General features: G+C 36.1%; 1 pseudogene; it reads right to left on the bottom strand.

Annotated features, from left to right (window-relative positions):
* Positions 1–9,609: 9,609 nt before the first annotated feature.
* The window catches only part of LOC125840505 (uncharacterized), a 29,343-nt pseudogene continuing 16,389 nt past the window's right edge, over positions 9,610–22,563 (bottom strand).

Below are 22,563 nucleotides of genomic sequence, written 5' to 3'. Positions count from 1 at the left end.
AAAGATACACCTAAATACGTGTAATTCTACTCCCAAATACACTAAAATAAGGAGAGAGGCGAGCGAGATGTGGAGGAAGGCGAACGAGATTCGTAATGGATCCTAGATACATGTGAATCACTATAGATAAACACTAGATAAATGTATATGTATGTATCTGGTGTGATTCACATGTATTTGGATACAAGATACATAGGAGAGTGGCAAGCGAGATGGGAGGGAGGCGAACGAGATTTGTTATGTATCCAAGATACATTCGAATAACTTTTTGAATTTCATTCTCCCGAAAATTCGGGTTGCAACCAAAAACGAAACTTCGTAACACTCTAATCAGTTGTGATCCCTCTTGTTGAAAAGAAAGATGCGTCTCTTTTTTCTTCCATTTGAATATAGTGTATCGATAATAAATTATACCTAATTTTGACCTCATGTATCCAGATGTATCTAGACGCACTAAAATCTTGAAAAATTTGTAAAACTACAAATTATAGTGTATCTAAGTAATTAGCTATGAGTACATAGTTTCTTAGCACCTATTGTGGATGGGCTCTGCTCCTTTTTTGACATTTCTTTTGTTTGATTGATTGTGACTAAAGGTCGTTGCAATTCAGTTGTTTGTGCATGCCAATAGCCTATATAATTCTAGAACTTGTGAAAAGAAATAACTTGCCTTTTGATAACGTCTAAAACAACTCTCCAATTAAGGAGGTGACTATGATCGTCTGAAAAATAATTATCCAACAAGAGTCAGGGTCAAATTCCATAGAGACTGTCCTTAGGATTTACCATAATCATAAATTAATTCAAAAGAGCATGCATAATTGTGACCTATTGCTTTCTTTTTCGTGTTTAGAACTTTCCTATAGTGACCTCAAGTCATTTATCAGTTGCTTGGACTGAGAGTTCGGTCACCTGGTTGCTCGTTTAGCTTTTGTGCAAGTTTTGTGTTTGGAGCTTTTGAAACATGAACGGTGGACTTCGGTCAAAACTTAAAGAAGACTGCCTCAAAATGCAATTTTGACAGTTGCATTAGCTCCCGAATGTTGATTTTTGCTCTGCGTGATCACGGTGGTCATTTTCTCTATGGTCGAATCCCGGCCCTAAGCTTCGCGAACGTGATGAGTAGTTTGACTAGTCTTTTTTAAGAAAGACCAGTCATGAATCAGCTCCAACTTCACATTTCAAAGTGTGATTGTGGTAGTTGTAGACCTCCAAATTGGCTGATTTTCTTTGCCAATTGTCCGGAATAAGCGAGGCTTCACTTTGGGGTCATAAAAAGAACGTCGGGAGTGTGTTTTCGCATGATATGATTTTGGCTGATTTTGAGCTTAAATTGTGCCCAACTTTGGGGCACAATTTTAGTAAGATCTTCTGGACCCACTGACGGAGTTAATTTTGGGATTTCCAGTGTGGGCCCCATAATTCCATTTTGACTCGATTTTGGGCCCGTCTCAATTTTTTGCGATTTTAATATCTAAACGACTATATTGATGTTGTGATCATGATTTTGATAGTGTGGCCGTGATCAAAGGTTGTTCAGAATGGCAAAGCTTCAAAATTGTGATTTTAGAGCGCGCGTGGTCTGCATTGAGGTAGGCTACGACTTCCTGGTTTTTAAATTATCTTGATGATAATGCTCAAACTACTCCCCAAAGCTAATCAAAATAGTAGGTTGTCTTCGTCAATAAATATACCCAACTAAGAGTCGGGGTCAAATCCCACAAGGAATGGTGTGAGGTTAAGGATCCAAATAGTGAATTAAATCGTAACTAATCTCAATGTAGTAAACATGGTAAATGGGTGGATGATTCCATTAAATTTAACAACCTAAATTCGGGTGCACAATTATACCAATACTAAAGCAAGCGAAAGTTCACAAAATTATTTGACTCTAGGGGTGTGGGATTGGACATTGATATCACTAGGGGTAGTATCAAATTGCTCAATTAAACTAAATAATCATGGATAGGTTGGACCATTTTCAATAATGTTAATATTCTTTTGATCTCATAACACTAGTTTATGAAATTCGAGATCAACAATTCAAAAAAAAAAAAAAACTAAAAGTGTTCTTCACTCAATAGGAAGTGTTTCTCTGTCCAAAACCTTCGTTCAAATCAACTGCAATAATGACCGACAAAGTACTACTTTGGCCCAAGAACATATACCACAAATGATATGGGAGAGCCTTTAGCTTCAACTTCGGAGGCTAATCAATAGATGGTTTTGCAGGCAGAGTTTCTTGATTCTTCAAATCAAGATCCAACTTCTTTGGAGAGCGACGAGTATAATCCACCCATCAAGTGCAAACAAGTCAAACCTGACATCAAAGCACAAACAAGGCCAACAACACTCAACAAAACAACAATTTTCCTTAAGAATGATATCACCCATATAATATTGGGAAAATTCAAGACTTTTTGTCTAATTTTCACTAGGGCTTCCAATCACTAGCTACGAGTACTCAGACTTCACTTGCTCCAATTCATACAAGAAGAAAACACAACCATGACAATTATTATCACAAAATTACTAAAAAAAGAAATGTAGAACTAGAATAAGACAAAAAGATGATGAAAACAACCAATCTACACAATATAAACAAAAGCCCGACAAGGGCAATAAAAAACATCATTCCAAAACAGTAAAAACAACCTAAAGGGGAGCACTCCCAACAAAAAATGGTATTGTGTCTCACAATACAACTATGAAAATCATAAAGAGAATACGAAGGGAATTCCTGGGCTGCATCAATCCTCCCTACTCGTAGTAGCCTAGCTGTCCTTATCTTCCTCATCATCTGTCCACACAGGTGCATCTCCAACCTCATTTGGCCTCAAAGTCAGGAGTAGCTCATTGTTATTAAATACCTTCCAAAGTCCTTTTATACCTTTCCACATCTGGGTGAAGAACTTGTCCCTACTTTTCTCCCACTTTTTCATCTGGCTATGTGAGAGACTCAACTCACCATGTTACTTGACAAACCGACGTATGCCTTCTCAAAATTATCTAGCTGAGCTTGAGCCTTCTGCTTCCTTTGGTTCTTCTAGTAGGTATTAAACTCATGTTGTGGCACAAATGACATAGGCCTCGAAGATGACTCACCTGGCCCTTGTGGCAGCCTTATTACCATATCTTTCATAATTTGCAACTCACTAGACAAAGAATCGAATTCCCTAAAATATGAGGTACATAAGAATACTACTCCACATTCACATACTTTCCCGAATCCATATTCCTTTTTTTACTTTTCACCACAGTGCCTTCACCTCACAATTTAATGGGAAAGATCGAATTTTCAAGGCTTAACCAAGTATCACCAGGGTACTCTTCTACTTCATCCTATTTGCACAACTTTGTGATCAAGGATGGGACGATGATGGATGGGCTATCATGGAGCATGAATTCCCATAACTCATTCACTATCAAGTGGCCCACATTCAAAAGTATTTCATAAGGTACACAAGCCATGATATGTGCCCTCAATACCAGAATGTTGATAATGTTCCAACTTGGCGAGAATTAGGAGATTCGACTGCACACAAACATCCATGTTCTAGCTTCGACCATCAAATAGAAGGATATAATATCAACATTTGCAATAGCCCATTGAACATTTTTACCTGAGCTTAGTTTTGTTCCAAACCTAATACCCCACACACAATCTTTAGCAATGAAAGTTGCAATGTCATGATCAAAACAATCCATAAAATGCATTTGTTGCTTCACACTTATAACTCACAACTCTTCCCCAAATAGTTATCAACATTGTTGACATCTCTATCTCCATGAGGTTGGTATAGAATTCCCTCACCCATTGCTCAGTTTCCTTGCATGGTTTAGGAGTAAAGAAAATCCATCCAGAGTTTTCTGACCTTTGGTAGAAAGTAGGAAGCATTTTGGCCACCTTCTCAAGTGCATGCCCCTCTTGAGGAACAATTTCTTTTTATCAGATCCTCATAGTAGTTCTTTTGAGCTCGGAGAGACACAAATCGATTTTGGTCATAGTCGACCACAACTTCCTCTACAATATCAATTTGTTGTGCCATTCTTAACTTTTGGAAATCTGAAAATCACAATAGCATGAACGTGTAAGAAACATGTGGTAAACAATGTTATTCTGTTGGTATAATTCAAAGAAAAGGGTTAAGAACCAATCCAGGACCAAAAATAAGACTACTGAAAATTTGAACTCTGCCAAAAAATTGTTACATATCTCGCAAAAGTGAGATGGTGGTCGCTTAAGCGAACATCATGAAAGTGACCAAGAGGGTGCTAACACAGAAATTGCAAAATCCAAGAGGGGTGGCTTAAGCAAAATTTTTATGACTGATTTTGTGACCCGTGGCCTCCTCAACATGTAAAACCAATATTTCACCCATGTTTCGCACAAAAATCAGTTTCAAAGGTTCAATTCGAACAATAATCAAGCAAGCAATTCAAAAACTCAATCAATTCACAACAAAAACTTCCGAAATTATTTTTGAGTTCTCATGGGCATTTATGAAACATGTGGTGAACAACCTATTTACTTATCAATTTGATCATGAAATGGATACTCAACTTCCCCAAATACGATAAATCAATCCACACTCATGCAATCAACAAATATCAAACAAGATTCAACTAACTCACATAAAAATTTAACCCCCCCTCCCCCCAAGAGAAAGAAGCTAACTAGGACATTTGAGCATTGACTTTCGTAATCATCGGCCCCAAATAAGTGTTTTCGGGATCTTGAAATGTTATTGACTTTGTTCGGTTACATACACCAAACTTCTCTTCAATGGTCATATCAGCCCATTCTTCCTCAGAATAAGGCCATGGGATATCCTAATAGGTCTTACAACCCCTAAGCATTTTATTGTTACCACAAGAATCCATAGAAGCAAACTAAAAAAGAAAGTAAAGACAACTATCACAATTTAGATAGAAATAAGTAAACTGTAAATCCTACGTAAATTTAATACGCCTAATTGTTCCATGGCACGTACAACTGTTTTGACAATGCTCAAATTACTCTCAAAACAAGTTAAAGAGTAAAAATTCATAAGCAATAAAAATAACCAACAAGAGAGTCAGAGTCGTATCCCACAAGGAATAAATTGTTAGCAATTGAAAAGACAAAGAATTAGGAAATTTTGGGGGACATTCTGAATATGCCCAGGGAAGGGATCAGGTTGGCTGTTGGAGGATCTGTTTCACAATAGTTTGTTATGGAAATTAGAGAACTCCCAAATCTTAGTGGTGCAGGTATTCCTAAGAAGTATCTTAAAGTGGACTATCTACGGATCTTTGAGTTTGTCATTAAGGTATAGTTACTTAGATTAAAAAAATGAATTGGATCCTCAACTAATGAACTGTTCATCTTGGAGGCCTTGAGTAAGGTTGAGTTTATCAATCTTTCTGCCACAATTCTAGAACACATGCAAAAGATCATATCTATTAAGGATGGTACATATGACATGAGATATGGGTACCTTCGGACGTGGAATCTGAATGTGTGGAAGGGGAGACTATGGGAAAAGAGTAATATGTTTAAGCCATTGGTGGAACATGATCAACTCAAGCATGAGTTGGAAGCTATGCTAGTTACAGTTGCTAACACATATAAGATCACTTGCCTAAAAGCTCAGCTTCTAAAAATCACAATCAGAGGAACCAAGTTGAAAAGAATTGGCAGTCCTAAAGGTTCAACATGATGCCTTGACAACAAAGAATGTTGAACTTCAAGAGAGGCTTCTGAAAAACAATGCTTAGGAAGACACTCTACTAACCTTACTCTTTCAATCCCTTTATCCTAAGCCCTCTTTCTTCCTAAATTCATGTGCCAATCCCCGTTCCTTCTCTTCTATTGAAACTCAATGGGAATTGTCCTGGTTCTCATTCGTAATATTATTTGTAATGTTTTGATTGCTGGTCTTTTGTTTATGAATGTAAAAGGCCTTGTTTCTACTGATTTGTCTCATTACTTTATGCATTTTTACTCATGCTCAGTATTTTCCAAGTGGCCATAAATTTTCTTGAACTGTATTTCTGTCAACTTGGTTTACTGCTTTAACTATTTTTTATGATGTCAAAAGGGGGAAATTGTTAAGGTATGAGATCAATGTTAGTTACTTGAAGAGGTCTCGAGTCATGCTGATAAGGGCAACTAGTGAAAGGGGAAAAGTTGAATAAGTTTGTCATCATCAAAAAGGGGGAAAATGTTATTTTGGAACTGATTTAAAGTTTTGATGATTAACAAACTTCGGAAATGATGAAAAAAGGGGAACAATGCCAGTTACTTGAAGAGCCATGCTGATAAGGGGAATTGGTGAAAGGGGGAAAGTTGAATAAGTTTTTCATCATCAAAAAGGGGGGAAATATTATTTTGGAGTTGATATGAAGTTTTGATGATTTAACAAACTTCGGGTTCTAACAAGGGACCTGGTTGAGGAAAGACTCCGTACATGAAAACGACAAAAGACATATGTCTAAAAGTTGTCAAATCTGATGTGGTTGGTGCATGTCTTTTTAAGAGCAGCAGGCTCCCAGCCAATGTCGCAGCTCCAAGGGTTTGTGTCCATTTTATATTAGTCTCTTCTCCAAAAACACAACTCAAGTTTTGGCAAAAAAAGTTTTGAATTCTGAAAATTCATAAGCTTACAAAGAAAAAATCATCTTCAAGGAAGAACATTGATCATACTCAATAAGGGACCTGATGGAGTGCTGAAGTGTCTTTGTTGTATTTTGAACTTTGTGTCTTGTGTTCTTATATTGTAAATCTACTCCTAAGTTATAAAGGATAGTAGATCGGTTGCTTGTCTAAGTCTTTAGGTTGAGTCGGATTAACTAGAGTTAGTTAGTCGAATCATCTATGCTTTAGTCAAGCCTTTTTACATCATTGTTTTGATGTACTCTTGGGTAGAGTTGCCTATGAGTGTCAACTAGATTTAGTTGATGTGTGGGTGCAGCAGAGTTGTTGCTTAGTTCTTCTCTTATCTTTGAGATATGTAGTTGGTGGCTAGAGTTAGCCTTGTTGGGTTCTTGAAGTCTACATCAACTAGAGTCAGTTGGTTTAGTGGGCGAGTTATTGCTTAGTTTCCTTTGTCGTAAAGTTGTTATAATAAGGGGGAGGGATTAAGAGTTTAATGCCTAGGTTACAAGAGTTTGTAATTTGAAGCTTTGCTCTGTTTTGAGTGAAATGGAGTTTGGGTTGAAATTCTGTGAGTACAGGTCGTGGTTTTCATTTTGCTTGAGCAATGAGGTTTCCACGTAAAATCCTTGTGCTTAATTTGCTTTGAGTTATCTATTTTCCACACTATTATTCTGTGAGGGGACCTGGTCCAGTTATCACTGGTGGACGCAGACATTCTAACAGAAGTTCATGAAAACACCGTGATAATCTGGGTTAAATGCGCATAACAATTGAGGAAATTAATTAACAGCTCTCTGCTAATGTTGACCGTCTTCTTTCTAGAACGATAATAAGATGGGTTAAGTAACATCCTTGTAAGAATTATTTGAAAAATACGAGTTGTTAGGATGCCTAGCCTATTTTGCTAGGAGAGAATTTCTGATTATCCCCATTGGATCATGCGTCAGAATGAGTGTATGAATGGAAGTTTTGGCAAAATAACATGGATTTCGGTTACCCCAAATCGAGCAATAGTAGTATAATAATGTTTAAAGTTGGACTTTAATAAGATGTAAGTTAATTGGGGTAAGCGCGGGTAATTTACCTAGTATATTGTAAAATAATAAATAAAATAATTAAAGGGGTAGTTTCAGAAATACATACCTTTTGTTTCACTTATTTATATTATCCCCTATTACTTTTAAAAATCTCAAATATCCCTTATTTCTTTAATGTATCCAAGCTGCATATTAATGTATCCGAACCAGTATTTAATGTATCCGAGCTAGTTTTTAATGTATCCGAGCTACATATTAATGTATCCGAGCCAGTATTTAATGTATCCGAGCTAGTTTTTAATTTATCCGAGACAATATTTAATGTATCTGAGCTTCAATTATTGTATCTGGTTTTTTTTATTCTAAGGGATTAATGTAATTAGAAACTTATTAGGGATAAATTGTAATTTCATATTAAAACTATGAGATTTATGTAATTTACACTATACATACATATATATAATAATAATAAAGTAATTAGTTTACAACAAATATAGCTCTGTTTTATTTACATTTTAAAAATAGCCAAAAATCAGAGGAAATATACAGTGACTATACAATATAGCTTGTCAAAAGTCATAAAAAATATATACTGAGTATACAATATAGCATATATATACATGAGTTATACACTCACTATACATTATGATACACTCAAAAAGCTGATATAGAGATATACATGAAATACACTGAATATATTGATTATTCAATCTCAATCAACTCAAAATCACCTCTAAAAAGTCCCAAAAATTTAGATATGAAATCATCTTTGATGTTTTGAGTCTTTTGATATATAATTCGTTCGAAACAATTCACGTGATACATTGAATTTTTAAAAAGAAGAAGAAGAAAATCTGACAGAAAAAACTGGAAAAAGAAACTGGCAGTAGAAGATGACGACGACAACAAAGGTGGAGAAAAAATTGGCCATGTTTTTGGTAATTAAACTAACTGAATGGTCATTGGATGTAATTACCCCATAGTTAGAACTTAGTAAAATTGGTCTAGTTGGGTTTTGACCCCTATAATTCATTTTTGACCAAACTCGTTTTGATCCAAACAAATATGGATTGAGTTGCGTCTTGACTCGTTTGTTATATTGACCCATTATGACCTCCCCAAATTTAACTTCACCCACCCAATTACCACCCGTAGCTTGGGAGGACAACGTACTCTCTCATAGCTTTGTAGGCTAACAACTTTCTATCATGAAAGTAAAACAAATAAACTGTTCACTATAAAATTTTGACAGTATAAATAGTCGTTCAGATCATATTATTTACCAAAAAAATAGTCAAACGCAGTCTCTCTTCTTCTTCATCCTCCTTCGTTTTCATCGTCTTCTTCTCTTTCTTCTTTCTTCTTTAAAATTTGACGTACCATTGATTTGAGCAAATTATATATCAAAAGACTCAAACGAATTTCTTTTCTAAAATTTGAAACTGTTTAGAGGAGATTTTGAGTTGATTATAATTGAATAGTCAATATATCCTTCAAGTATGGTTAAGCATATATTTCATGTACAATTAAGCTATATTAAACTTTTTGAGTGTACCATAATATATAGACTGTAGACCATATTATAAATACAAACAATGTACAAAATGTGAAGTATCAAGCAAAGGTCTTTACAAGTTAAAACTGACAAAGGACGCCCAACCAGTGATTTGCTACATTTTTTTTTTCCCTATATATAGTTCACAAATATAATGTCACAGTGCAAAAAAAAAAAGAACAAAGCTGTAAAATTGGAAAAGAAAACAAAGAAACCTATCTTTCCTTTACACCTCTTTTTCATCCCTCACCCCATCTAATCCAGCAGACGGTTAATACACTCAATCATCAGCAACTACCTTCTAGCAAGGTAACAGGGCAAAGCTGTTTATTTTTTTTTTTTTTTAAAAGGTACTTTCCGAGCCAAGAAAAGCCATTTTATACTTCCTGGGGACGAGGAGCTTCCACCTGCCTGGGCGGTGTTGACACATGAATCATTGTCTGATCTGTTGCTACTGGAGCAGGTCTTGGTGCTATTGTAACATGCAAGCCCCTTCGTTGCCCTGCCTGCAGTAAGAAAGCAACTTCAGCTGCTGCCTCCTGCTTTAAATGAAAACTAAGAAATATTAGAGAACAATAGATTCATAGTAGGAAAAAGAAAATTAGTAAAATCTTGGATTGCTTGTGCTATATATTTCTTAAAACACTCACAAGTACACCATTCTGATTTTTCTTTATTTGACAGAATAGAAACAGCGGCAGAGCTAAGTGGAGGGATGGCAATCCAAACGGATCGCCTTCATTGAAGATTTTAGTACGCAAATACAGCAAAAACAGGTTTCTTGGTTATATATAAATAAATAAATAGATGAATCCTCTCGATATAAGAAAAAATCTAGTGAAGTGGCAAAAAGGGTCCGAAAATTGTTTTAGATCACAATTTCAAATTTTCTAATATGACAATTTAGTAGTTTTTTGAATCCGACTCTTCCATTGGAAGGAAGAGTGACAAAGTATATACATAGCGAATGGATATTCTAGAGTAGGCATGGATACTGATGTTAGGTTTGGACATGAAGATGCAAAATCTTGAAAATAGAGGCAACACGGCCCCATCAAACTACAATTTTATATTTGCGGGAGCATTTCTAAAATATAAAAAGTTGTACATGTCCAACTGTACTATCAAATACGTATACATAATATAAACAAGAAAATCAAAAAATGCTAGCAAAACATAAACACAATCCATAATTTCATATATAAAAGTTTCATGATGAATAGGACCAGATAGAATAGAATACTACAGAGGATTCCCACTTAATTTGGGATTATTAATTCAGTGGCAGATTAAAGATGTTCACTAAGGGGCTTCGAAAAATAAAAATGTAGTGTTTGGGGTTTGAACTTGGAACATGAAGGTGAATTTTGAACTTCCTAGAACCACAAAGTGAACCTCTAGTCTTGTGTTTGGGGATTCAAGCTCTATATATCTACCTTAAAACTAAAAACATTAACTTATACATACAATATAATATTTTGCCAAGGGGATTCGGCAGAACACCCTTGAGCCCCCCCTAGATCCACCCTGGACTATTATATGTTCAATATTAAAAAAAAGGGCAACATACTGTACACCAGGACTATATAAAAAAAAAGACAAAATAGGCTTGTGCTAATAAAAGTCAATCACTTTGTCGCTTTATTGATGAGAACTGAGAAGCAAGGGGTCATCGATTCATGGGCGAAGCCATGCACTTCAAATAAATCTATTCTTCACACAAAGTGATTCCAACAAGAAAACGTCAATTCTTTATAGCTTTTTAAAATAAAGTAACAAACTTTGTTAATGTGCGGGGCAAAGTAAGCATATGTATCCAAGAAGTACACAAAAAAGTAAAAAACCTACTAAAGGATATGGTTTCTACGTACAACACTCATCTTCTCTACAGAAAACATTACGAGTACAACAAAAGAAAGTAAGGGACAAAATACTACTAATCCTTAATTGTTCAAAATTCCTCGCTACACCCTTAAACACTCTCCTATATATCTCTTTGCAAACAGCCCAAATACGAGTTAGTGGTGCCACATTCCGCGCCTTATTTCTTCTTCTTTAGTTCTTCCAACGGAATAAAACATCTTTTGTTGTACCAGTAATCACCCAAATTACGCCCAAACCAAATAAGATTTTTAACCTTACCTCAGGAGTGAGAGGATGATCGTCGTCTTCACCCGAACTCTTACCCATATAGGACCAACTGCCATAAGTGACCTTCCTATTCCTCAAATTCTCAACCAGGTCACAGACGGATTTCTCGGTTATCAAACAAAAAAATTGTCTCAATAGCTTCTAACCTCTAACCGAGTGAAGAAACACACATTCCTCGAAACTTCAGGGATCTATATCGAATTGTGTGGGAATGCAACCTCCTCCCAGGACAAAAGATTGTCGTAAAAGGATTTAACATAGAACACTCCAGCGTTCCCTGCCTTCCCCTCTCATGTGGTTTACTTTCTTTGTGAAGCAAAACAATCCCTCTACAAGTCGCCCCACCACCATATTTTCAATCCGTTAAATTTCAATGTCTATAGATGCCCCCTACTTCAAGGCTTAAAGGAATGTAGGCTTGCCGAAACTCAACGACAAAACTTGAAGTACCTATATAAATAGAGCTTCCACCTTTGCGATTTTGTGGCTCCACATTGTGAGAAATATTGGAGAAGAATATTATTGAATTATTGTTGTTAACATTATTAGACCCTATTTATAGACCCTAGAATACAATCCTTTACCAAGTAGGTATTAGGGTTTTGCCCTGATTTTCTTTCCTTATTTGAAGTTTATTTTTTTACTTAAAGAAAAGTCAAAGTATTACCATAAATACTTGAACTTTTTCTGAAAGGAAAATATAATTTTCTTCCATATTTGGTTTATTCTTTCCTTAGAGGAAAAGTTTGGAGATATATAAATTGAAGACCCCTCTTCTCATAACGAAGACAATAGAATCCACAATGTAGTCATTTAGACAGTCTTGTTTAAGGGGAGATTTTCTCCTAAACATATTTATGCTTTTTTTAATATTAGTTTTCAATATGTAGGTCGTTTGATCAAACCATATTAATAATATATCTTTAGTATGTTTTTATTTGTCGTCTAATTTATCAATCATATCATGATTTGCAAATTATAAGCTTCCGCATGACGCCCTATTCACCTTCATAACCCAACAGTAGGATACTATTTAGTATTCCTATTTCTATTGCTATTCCTATTCCTATTTTAATAGGATTGTATAAACCTATTCCTATTCTAATAAGATTATATAAACCTATTCCTATTCTAATAGGATTGTATAAACTTATTCCTATTCTAACACTCCCCCTCAAGCTAGTGCATACAATTCATGTACCTAGCTTGTTACAAATGTAATTAATACGAGGACCGATGAGGGGCTTGGTAAGATATTTGCAAGTTGATCACTCGACTTCACAAAATTGACAATCAATCTCAATGTGCTTGGTCTTCTCATGAAATACTGAATTTGATGCATAATGCCAATAAAACACAAAGTGATAAAATTACAATGTTGAACGGAAACCAAGCTTGCAAAGACTGTTTCAGACCATAGAGTGACTTACGTAATCAACATACAAGGCTACTAAACTCCCCTTGAGCAACAAAATTAGATGGTTGCTCCATATAGTCTTCTTCACAATGCAACGATCGCCGGAAGTGCTCAAAATATAGTATTATGTGTCTGGATCATGTTGGAATCAATAGACGAGTCAATATTAAATAAGAAAGTCACCGAAAAATTGGTCGGAACATGCTCATATGCCGGAGTATTAGATTTGATGGCTAAAAGTGGTCACAATGTAAGAAATAAAATTATATGGGTAGGGTCGGAATGATGTCACGACCCAACTAGAAAATAGAAATTATACAGGATAGTTCGAATTGATGGAACGACCCCATTGAAAAAGAGAAATAATATGGGTAGGGTCGGAATGATGGCACGACCCTACTGAAAAAGAAAAATTGTACGGGTAGGGTTGGAATGATGGCACAACCCTACGCAAATCAGATTTGAGGAGACACCGGAAAGACGAATGGAACTATGCAAATCAAATCAAGGAATCACTGAAAAGACACATGATGCTATGCAATTCAGATATGAGAAAATAGTTCGAAAAAATCCACGGTACTACACAAATTAAATATCAAAAGTAGTTCGAAGAGATGCATGGTGCTACGCAAATCAGATATGCAAAAAAGGTAGTTCCCGAAATGATGGCAAGGTGGTACAAATTAAATATGAAAAGTAGTCACCAGAAAGATGGCACGGTGCTACGCAAACCAAGTATGAAAAAGTAGTCACCGAAAAGATCGCACGGTGCTACACAAATTAGATATAAGAAAGTAGTCACCAGAATGATGACACAGTGCTACACAAATTAGATATGAGAAAATAGTCACCAGAAAGATACACGGTGACCAACTTTTGCTTACATAATCATTGGCCAGACGGGCAGCATATATGGGTGCCACCCGCCGACAGCGAAAGCTCTTTGATTTCTACCGAGATCGTAGAGGCTCTGATACCATGTGAGAAATATTGGAGAAGAATATTATTGAATTGTTGTTGTTAACATTATTACATTGAGACCCTATTTATAGACCCTAGAATACAATCCTTTACCAAGTAGGATACTATTTAGTATTCCTATTTCTATTGTTATTCCTATTCCTATTCTAATAGGATTGCATAAACCTATTCCTATTCTTAATAAGATTGTATAAACCTATTCCTATTCTAATAGGATTGTATAAACCTATTCCTATTCTAATAAGATTGTATAAATATATTCCTAATCTAATAGGATTGTATAAACCTATTCCTATTCTAACACACATTTCGTAGATCTGATTTGTGAGAGAAGATATGAAGGGTAGATTTGGTCCCACTGGGTGTGCCAATTTGTTTACAACAAATTTTGAAGTGATGAAAATTTACTATAATCACAAATTATAATATCATCAAACAGTCATTTCATTGATGAATATTAGTGAGTATAACTCTATAAATCCTTTTATTCTTCTCTCCTAAATATTCTTCAGAATTTAAGGGTCCTTAGTAGCATATTTCTCGAATCTGCGATGATTTTGGACCTTCTTACAATGTATTTGATCATAGAAGCACCGAGAAACGACTTTGAGAAAGGCAATATTTGATGTTTTGATCTCTTTGTGAATATCCCAAGAGTTCATGGGATTTCAAGATTCCTTTTCAAGGGAATATGTACCCCTTTATATAGGCATGAGTTGGGGTTTAAGGTAAAGTATTCTCCAAGAAACTCTAACACACCTTGGAGTTTGAAGATGGATTGAACTCGTCTTGTAGAACCCAACTTCAAATCCAATAAATTTCAATGTCTAGACTATTTATTAAGCACTCTTAGATCTTTGACTCATAATCCACCCAACACTAGGGAGTCGTTACAATCTCCCACAACACCAAGTGAAACTTCCTTGCCTCGTCTATCAAACCCCATAAGAAGTTCCTTTTTGAAGTTTTTCTAGTTTGTCCGTGACACTAGCCCGAGCATAAAATGAAGACATGAAATAAGTGGGGATGCTCTTGATGAGCATTTCCTTTCCTTCTTTTGACTACATTTTTCCTCTCCTCGTTCAATTCTCTTTTCAATCATCTGATAATCAGATTTCACTCTACTCGGTCTTCATAAGAAGCACCAAGTGGCAGCCCGAGACAGGTAGTGGGAAAGACTCAAATCTTACGATTCAGAACCTAAGCTAATGAAGAATGTTCTCTACCTCTCCCCCAGGAATAATTTCTTTACCTCTTCGCTTTGAGCATTTGGAGTAATATCAACATTAGTGCATATTTCGGTTGAAATTTCATTATCATATTACTAAATTTATAAATGCATTGAAATTTTCCCCCATAAATTGTGCATTTCACTATAAAGTAGCACACACCTAACATTTCATTTGTCACTTCAAGCCATTGTTACCTTTATTTGTGTTTTTCGCTTTTAATAACAATACAAGAACCCTATAGCATGGCCAATGAACCCAGTGCAAATCTTGGAGGTCAAGGTTCGAATTCTAGCACACACAGATGGGTTGAGTTGTCTAGTATGTGTCCGGGGGAGGTGGTAGGTAACGGTGGAATAGAAGAGGTGGGCCAAGCTAGCATGGACACCATCTCTATAAAAAGAAAAAGGTTCAATCTAAGATCATGTTTTGGAGGTATGGTGCTTTTGATAAAGTGTTTTAGGATGAAACAAAAAATCTTTTAAAATATATGTTTCGCAGTATTTTAGTTTGTATGACTTGGAGGAAATGATCAAATATTCAGAGTAGTTCTTAATGTGTAGGGGTTAGATTATTTAGGTCCTTGATATATATATCACTTGACTAGGGCTGTGCAAAATTCGGGTCAAACCAATATCCCGAACCGAAAATCGAGTTATTGGGCTAATGGGTCGGGATTCGGGTGTCGGTTTATCATATCCGGATATTGGATAATCGATTCGGATGTCAGTTTGGCTAAGCTGGATTTCGGGCCACCTGATAATTCGATATGAAACCATTAACATTTCAGGCCTTCTTAGAAATGTTAAATTTTAGGCCCAATTTAAAATTAGGGCTCATAGCCTGAAACCTTACTTCTTAGTTCTTACGCCTCACTTTTCAGTCCTCAATCGTTATATTCTCACTTCTTAGAAGAACTCAAATGTTGCTTCTCAATCCTCACATCACTCCCCAGACCACATCATTGACTGCTCAAGCCCGCTAGCACCTGGTGGTTGGTAAGTCTCAAATACTCACTTTCATTAGCCGACTATTTGTAGTTGTTGTTTAGCCTTTATTTCTGTTCTGCCTTTGTTTTTAGTTATTGTTCAAACTTCAGGCTTTTTTAAATTCCTTTAACAATCAGCAGTTCATCCACCTTTAATATGAACCAGTTCAATCAATGATTATTTTATATCTTTTCGCAGTCTTAAGTCTTTGGTGAAATATCATGGCTGAAAATATCTTAATTGATAAGGTTGTTGGTGAAAGTAGAGCTTCAAATTCACAAGTAATAAATGAAACTCAAACTGTTGAGTCCGAAAGAAAGGAAAAATAAGGTCTTGTGCTTGGGATCATTTTACTCGTAAAATTGATGGAACTAGTAAGGGTGCTTGCTACTATTGTAAGAAAGAGTATTGTGCTGACTCAAAGGGATATGGTACGATAGAGATGCTTACTCATTTGTCCAAATGCCAAAAGATGCCTTGCAATATTGGAAAAATTAGCATTTCAACCAGTTATAGGGGATAACAAGGGTGATGTAGCTGTTGTTTCGTGGAATTTGATCAAGAAAAGTGTAGGAAGGCTTTGTGTCATATGGTAATTCTTGATGAACTTCCTTTCATATTTGTTGAAAAAGAAGGTTTTAAACAAGGCAGAACGCATAAGCGGCCCCTTGAACTTGTAAGGATTTTTTGTATAGACACCTTAACAAGGACTCCTTCCTATTGAACACTTAAACCACTCAAAAAGTGTACCTATCAAACACACCTGGCTGACTTGGCACTTATCGTGTGAGGCATTTGTTTTAAGGTGGAGCGCGTGACATTACACATCTCCTATGTGGAAAATCTAATCCTACGTGGTAATACACATCACAAAACACCCAACCCATCAGTCATTTCTCTAAATCCCCAAAACGTGTTCCAAAAAACCCTAGATATTCTTTCAAGATTCCCGCTCAATATGTGGTCGATTCAAGAAAGTTAATCAATAATCTTCATGTTTTCATCCTACGGCGTGGTCGATTCAATAAAATAATTCTTGTTGTTGTGTTTTAGAGCTGATTCGAGAAAGCAAGGAGATTTTGTGTTAAATTTTGTGAAGTAAGTTCATTTTCGAATCTTTATGACTATTGCTATCAATTTCCCCTTTAAATATAGCGTCTCTTTTGTATATTACTACAGTGATGATGTTTTGTACATATGTGAATAAAGTTTGAATTTTTTAGGGTTTCCTTGTCAGTAATTTGTCGGGTTTATTTGACTTTTTTTCTAGGGAATCTTATGGATATTATTATAGTAACTCGCTTTCACCATGGTGGTAAATTTGTGGAAGACACATCTGGTGGAGGTCTCACTTACATAGGGGAAAGTGAAGTGGAATATGTAGGTATCGATAAAGACCACTTTTCTTTAATGGAATTGCTTTTTTATACTAGAGATCTGGGGTATGTTACTGTGGGTGGGTTTTATTTTAAAGACCCTACAACCAATAACTTTGTCTTAGTGGATAACGATTTCAGCTTACTAAACCTTATAAAAGACCTAGGTGATGGTGACTTTTTGGACTTGTATGTTCAACATGTTATAGATGAGGTAGAAATTATTAAAGATGGGGTCCCTACAGGTTATCTTTGTGGGCCAACAGTTGGTGAAATTATTAATGAGGATGGGGTAGAAAACTCACATAATATTAATGTGGATGAAGGGTTACAACAAGGAGCTGCCCAATCTGAGAATATTAGTGTTGAAGTTGGTGTGGATGAAGGGTTACAACAAGGAGCTGCCCAATCTGAGAATATTAGTGTTGAAGTTGGTGTGGATGAAGGGTTACAACAAGGAGCTACCCAATCTGAGAATATTAATGTTGAAGTTGGTGTAGATGATGCATCAGATCTTGAAGGTGTTGAAACAGATTGGGATATTAGTGATGATTCACAAGAGTTTGCTATTCCAGATGATGATGACTCAGAGATTGATGAAGAGTTGAGAACTCTTAGAAATGAAAGAAGAACCAAATTGCAGAGGAAAAAACCTGATTCTACAGAGGAAATAATTCTTGGAGTAGCTGGTGTTGATAGAGGATTTGAAGACATTGGAAGGAACAAGGCTGCTAGGTATGTAGGAAGATTGGGGGGAGATGAGCAATATATTGATAGTTCAGAACTGGATAGTTATGACAGTAGGGATGAATTAGATCTTGAAGCTGTGGAGGTGTTGATTTACCAGCTAGAAGAAAAAGTAAAAAGGTTAGATTTGATCCTGATTGTGTAGTTGCTATATTTGAGCTTGGTATGGTATTTGAAAATGCCATAGAATTTAGAAAGGCTGTGGCAGAGTATGCTGTGGAATATAAAGTCAGATTAAAATTGAGGCCTAATGAAAAACATAGAGTCAGAGTTAAATGTCAGCATAAGAAATGCAAATGGTTGTTGTATGCTAGTCTAGACAAAGACTCCGGTGACTTTATTGTTAAGAATTACTATCCTGTTCATCAGTGCCCTACCACAACCAAAAACAAGTTGTGTACATCTAACTTTATTGCAAATAAGTTTAGGGACAGAATAGTTTCTCAACCTTATATAAAGTTGTGGGAAATTCAAGAGTTGGTAAGGAAGACGACAGGATTGTATGTTGGAAGAACTCTTTGTTATCGGGCAAAATTGATGATTCTCAAGGAGTTTATGGGTGATTGGAAGATGGAGTTTGCAAGGTTGTGTGATTATGCAGACATGATAAAACAGACTAATCCTGATAGTTCATGTTGGGTGAGGACAGACATGGAATCTACTCCAGGAAAGAATATGTTTGTTTACTTTTATGTTTGTTTTGATGCATTAAAGAGAGGTTGGTTGGAAGGATGTAGAAAACTCATTGGTTTTGATGGATGCTTTCTGAAGGGTGCTTGCAAGGGTGAATTATTAGTTGCAATTGGTAGGAATGGAAATCAACAAATGTTTCCAATTGCTTGGGCAGTTGTTGATCAAGAAACAAAGCACAGTTGGAGGTTCTTCATCAACTTCTTGATACAAGATCTAAACTTAGGCACTGGACATGGATTGACTGTGATGTCTGATATGCAAAAGGTTAGTTTAATGTTCATTTTATTTAATTTTGATCTCATTGCCTATTTATTTAATTATTATTAGTCATAAATTTCAATTATTATGATATGTAGGGTCTTGTAGCAGCCATAATGGAGTTGCTGCCAGATTGTGAGCAGAGGATGTGTGCTAGACACATCTGGTCCAATTGGCAGGAGAATTGGAGAGGAGAAGAAAGAAGAAAACAATTCTGGAGATGTGCAAAATCAAGTTTTGAGGTAAAATTTCAAGATGAAATGGATAAACTTGATAAACTTGGTAATAAGATTTGTGGAGACTTGTTACATTATGAAAAAAAGACATGGTGTAAAGCATATTTTAAGGAGCATGCTAAGTGTGATGTTGTTGAGAATAATATGTGTGAGACATTTAATTCTTGGATATTAGCTGCTAGACATAAATCAATTATCACCATGTTAGAAGAAATTAGACATAAGATAATGGATAGAAATGTTGAGATGAGAAAATTTGTGGACACTTGGATATCAGACATTTCTCCTATGGCAAGTTTAGTACTTGAAGAAAACAAAGATTATGCTAGAGATTGTCAAGTTAGGTTCAATGACCAATTTGGATATGAAATTTTAGATGGTCATTATAGGCATATTATTGATATCAGAAAGAAGACATGTACTTGTAGAACCTGGCAGTTGAGAGGCATACCATGTCAACATGTTGTTTTGGCTTATCAGCATGCAAGCCAAGACCCTGAAGATCATGTTGTACATTGGTATAGAAAAGATACTTTCATGAAGGCTTATAATTACTTTATCCAGCCAATACCTAACATGAAAATGTGGCCTCACACTAGTGATATAGTGATTGAGCCTCCTGAACCAAAGCAAATGCCTAGCAGACCACCAAAATGCAGAAGAAAGTCAAAGGATGAGCCAAGAAAGAAGTATGGAAAGTTGTCCAGGAGAGGTGTAAAAATGACTTGCTCCAAGTGTCATCAACGAGGCCACAATAATAAAGCCTGCAAATATGTGGTAATACTCAAGCAAACCTTTAATTACTTCAATTAAATAGATAAAATGCAATACAATTTTTCTTCTTCTTATTTACACTATTAAATCTTCTGAAATGGGTCAGCCTGGAAGCTCAAGCCAACTTGCTAGCTCAAGTCAACCTCAAAGCTCAAGGCAACCTACAAGTTATAGCCAACCACCAAGCTCAAGTGTAGGTTCTAGCCAGCCACCAAGCTCAAGGCAACCAAGAAGCTGTAGCCAACCACCAAGCTCAGGCCAACCTGTAGGTTCTAGCCAGCCACCATCCTGGAGAACATCATAACATGTTAGCTCAGGCCAACAATCAACTTCTATCTGTGATGATACTTCAATTGTTAGAAGAGTTCAAAAAGCTGGAAAAGGCAGGGGAAAAGGCAGGGGGAGAGGAGGTGATGATACTTCAACTGTTACAAGAGGGCAACAAGCAGGAAGAGGTAAGGGAAGAGAAGGAACATCAACATCAACACGAGGAAACAAAAGGCCTAAGACTGTGGGATTTGGCATCTACACTGATGATCTAAGTGGCAAACAAACATTAAATGTAAGAGTATAACCAACTTCAATTATTTATAATCCACTTTTATAATAGGCACTTAGTTTAGTTTCTTGTATACAGCCTGGTACAACAGGTGAAAGAGTTGTTACTCCAGCTGTTTTCAAGTGTGCAACACCAACAAATATTGATATTGGTTATAAGCCTCGTGGACTGAAATGGAAGGGTAAAGATGCTGTCACCACTCCACAATTACAACGCATGAGTAAGTCCAAATGGGGTGGATCTGCAAACGTTTAGTGCAACAAGAGCAAGAACAGATGGGTGTGACTACTTTAATATGTTTTGGGTGTTTTTGATGTACACTTGGGGGTTGTTTTATTTGAATCTGTAATGCAAGCAGGAAACAATACTGAGACTGCTTTAATATGTTTTGTGATGTTTTTGATGTACACTATAACTAGTGGTTTAAATGTGGATTTTCTTACAAGGAAATGCCAAGAATTTTTTGTCAATCATTCATGCTTGTTTGGAGCTTAATGTTATTGGTTGTTCACTTAGTATGGTTACTGTTCTTTGGAGGTGAAGAAAGCAAGGAAGAAGCTTGAATGTCACTTAAGGCATCTCCGTATCCTCTTTGCGACGTGGAGAGGAATTATAATTTGGCTCATGAAATCAAATTCCAGGCAGAGCACTCCGTTCCCTCTCCGCGAAGGATTCCTAAATGATTCAATAAAACAAGTTTGAGGCAGAACACTCCGTGGAGTGCCCACGTCGCTGAGATGAGCAATTGTGTGCGAATGGAAATTTAAAGATGCCTCCGCGTCGCGGAGATGAGCAATATGATAGATTAATGAACAACTTATCTCCATTCCTTCTTCCAAAATCAGTACAACAGAAACACAAGACTACTAATACAATCACTCTAAGACTACTAACATAAATATTTCCATATAGCGAAAATCACGAGTGCAATAACGCATATGATCCTGATTTTTCTTGCTTGCTTCCTCTCTTGTTCATATGATTTGATTCTTTTCAATAGACCCCATATGATCTTTTTTGCTTGAGGTGGTATTTCATCATCGTACCATCGAAAATAATCGCATCCACCTCTTCTCTACATAAATTATCAAAATAATTAAACTATAATTAGCGATTGACAACGATTTGTTTAACCAGATTAGAATAATGATAAAAAGCTTACCTTTGTGTTTTTGCAGCAAAAAATTGACGTCCTGTATTAAGTTGTGTCCATGAAATTTTCAATTCAGCATTGACCCCACATTGACAGAACACATTTGCATCTGAAGAAGTTGAAATTGACAAATTGGACATTTCCTTCGCTGTGAAGAAGACGAATGAAGAACTTTTTTTTATCTCCACTGTAGCAGCAACAATGGTGAGATGTGGAGAAGAAAGAGATGAGAAATAAATAAAGGGGAAGAATCTAGGGTTGGATAAATAAAAGGGGAAGATTTTGACTGTATGTTAAAGTGTGCCAATCAGACACATCAACTTTTTTTTTCTCACTTCACGCGCTCAAAAGGAGTGCCTCACACGATAAGTGCCAAGTCAGCCAGGTGTGTTTGATAGGTACACTTTTTGAGTGGTTTAAGCGTTCAATAGGAAGGAGTCCTTGTTAAGGTGTCTATACGAAAAATCCTTACAAGTTCAAGGGGCCGCTTATGCGTTCTGCCTTTAAACAATATATGAAAATAGCACAACCTTGTTTCCGCATTCCTTCTCGTACCACTGTGACTCGTGATTGCTTTGATCTTTTTGATGAAGAGAAACATAAAATTATAACTCTTTTTAAGGAAACACAACAAAGAGTGTGTTTAACCACAGATACTTGGACTTCCATTCAAAGAATCAATTATATGGTTATTACAGCTCATTGGATTGATAAAAAATGGACTTTCCATAAAAGAATAACAAACTTTTGTCCAATTTCTAGTCATAG

Source organism: Solanum verrucosum, unplaced genomic scaffold, assembly GCF_900185275.1.
Source record: "Solanum verrucosum unplaced genomic scaffold, falcon-dt-bn FXZP01000181.1, whole genome shotgun sequence".
NCBI lineage: Eukaryota > Viridiplantae > Streptophyta > Magnoliopsida > Solanales > Solanaceae > Solanum > Solanum verrucosum.
Note: the sequence above shows the minus strand (reverse complement) of the source record. Positions and strands in the feature narration are given on the sequence as shown.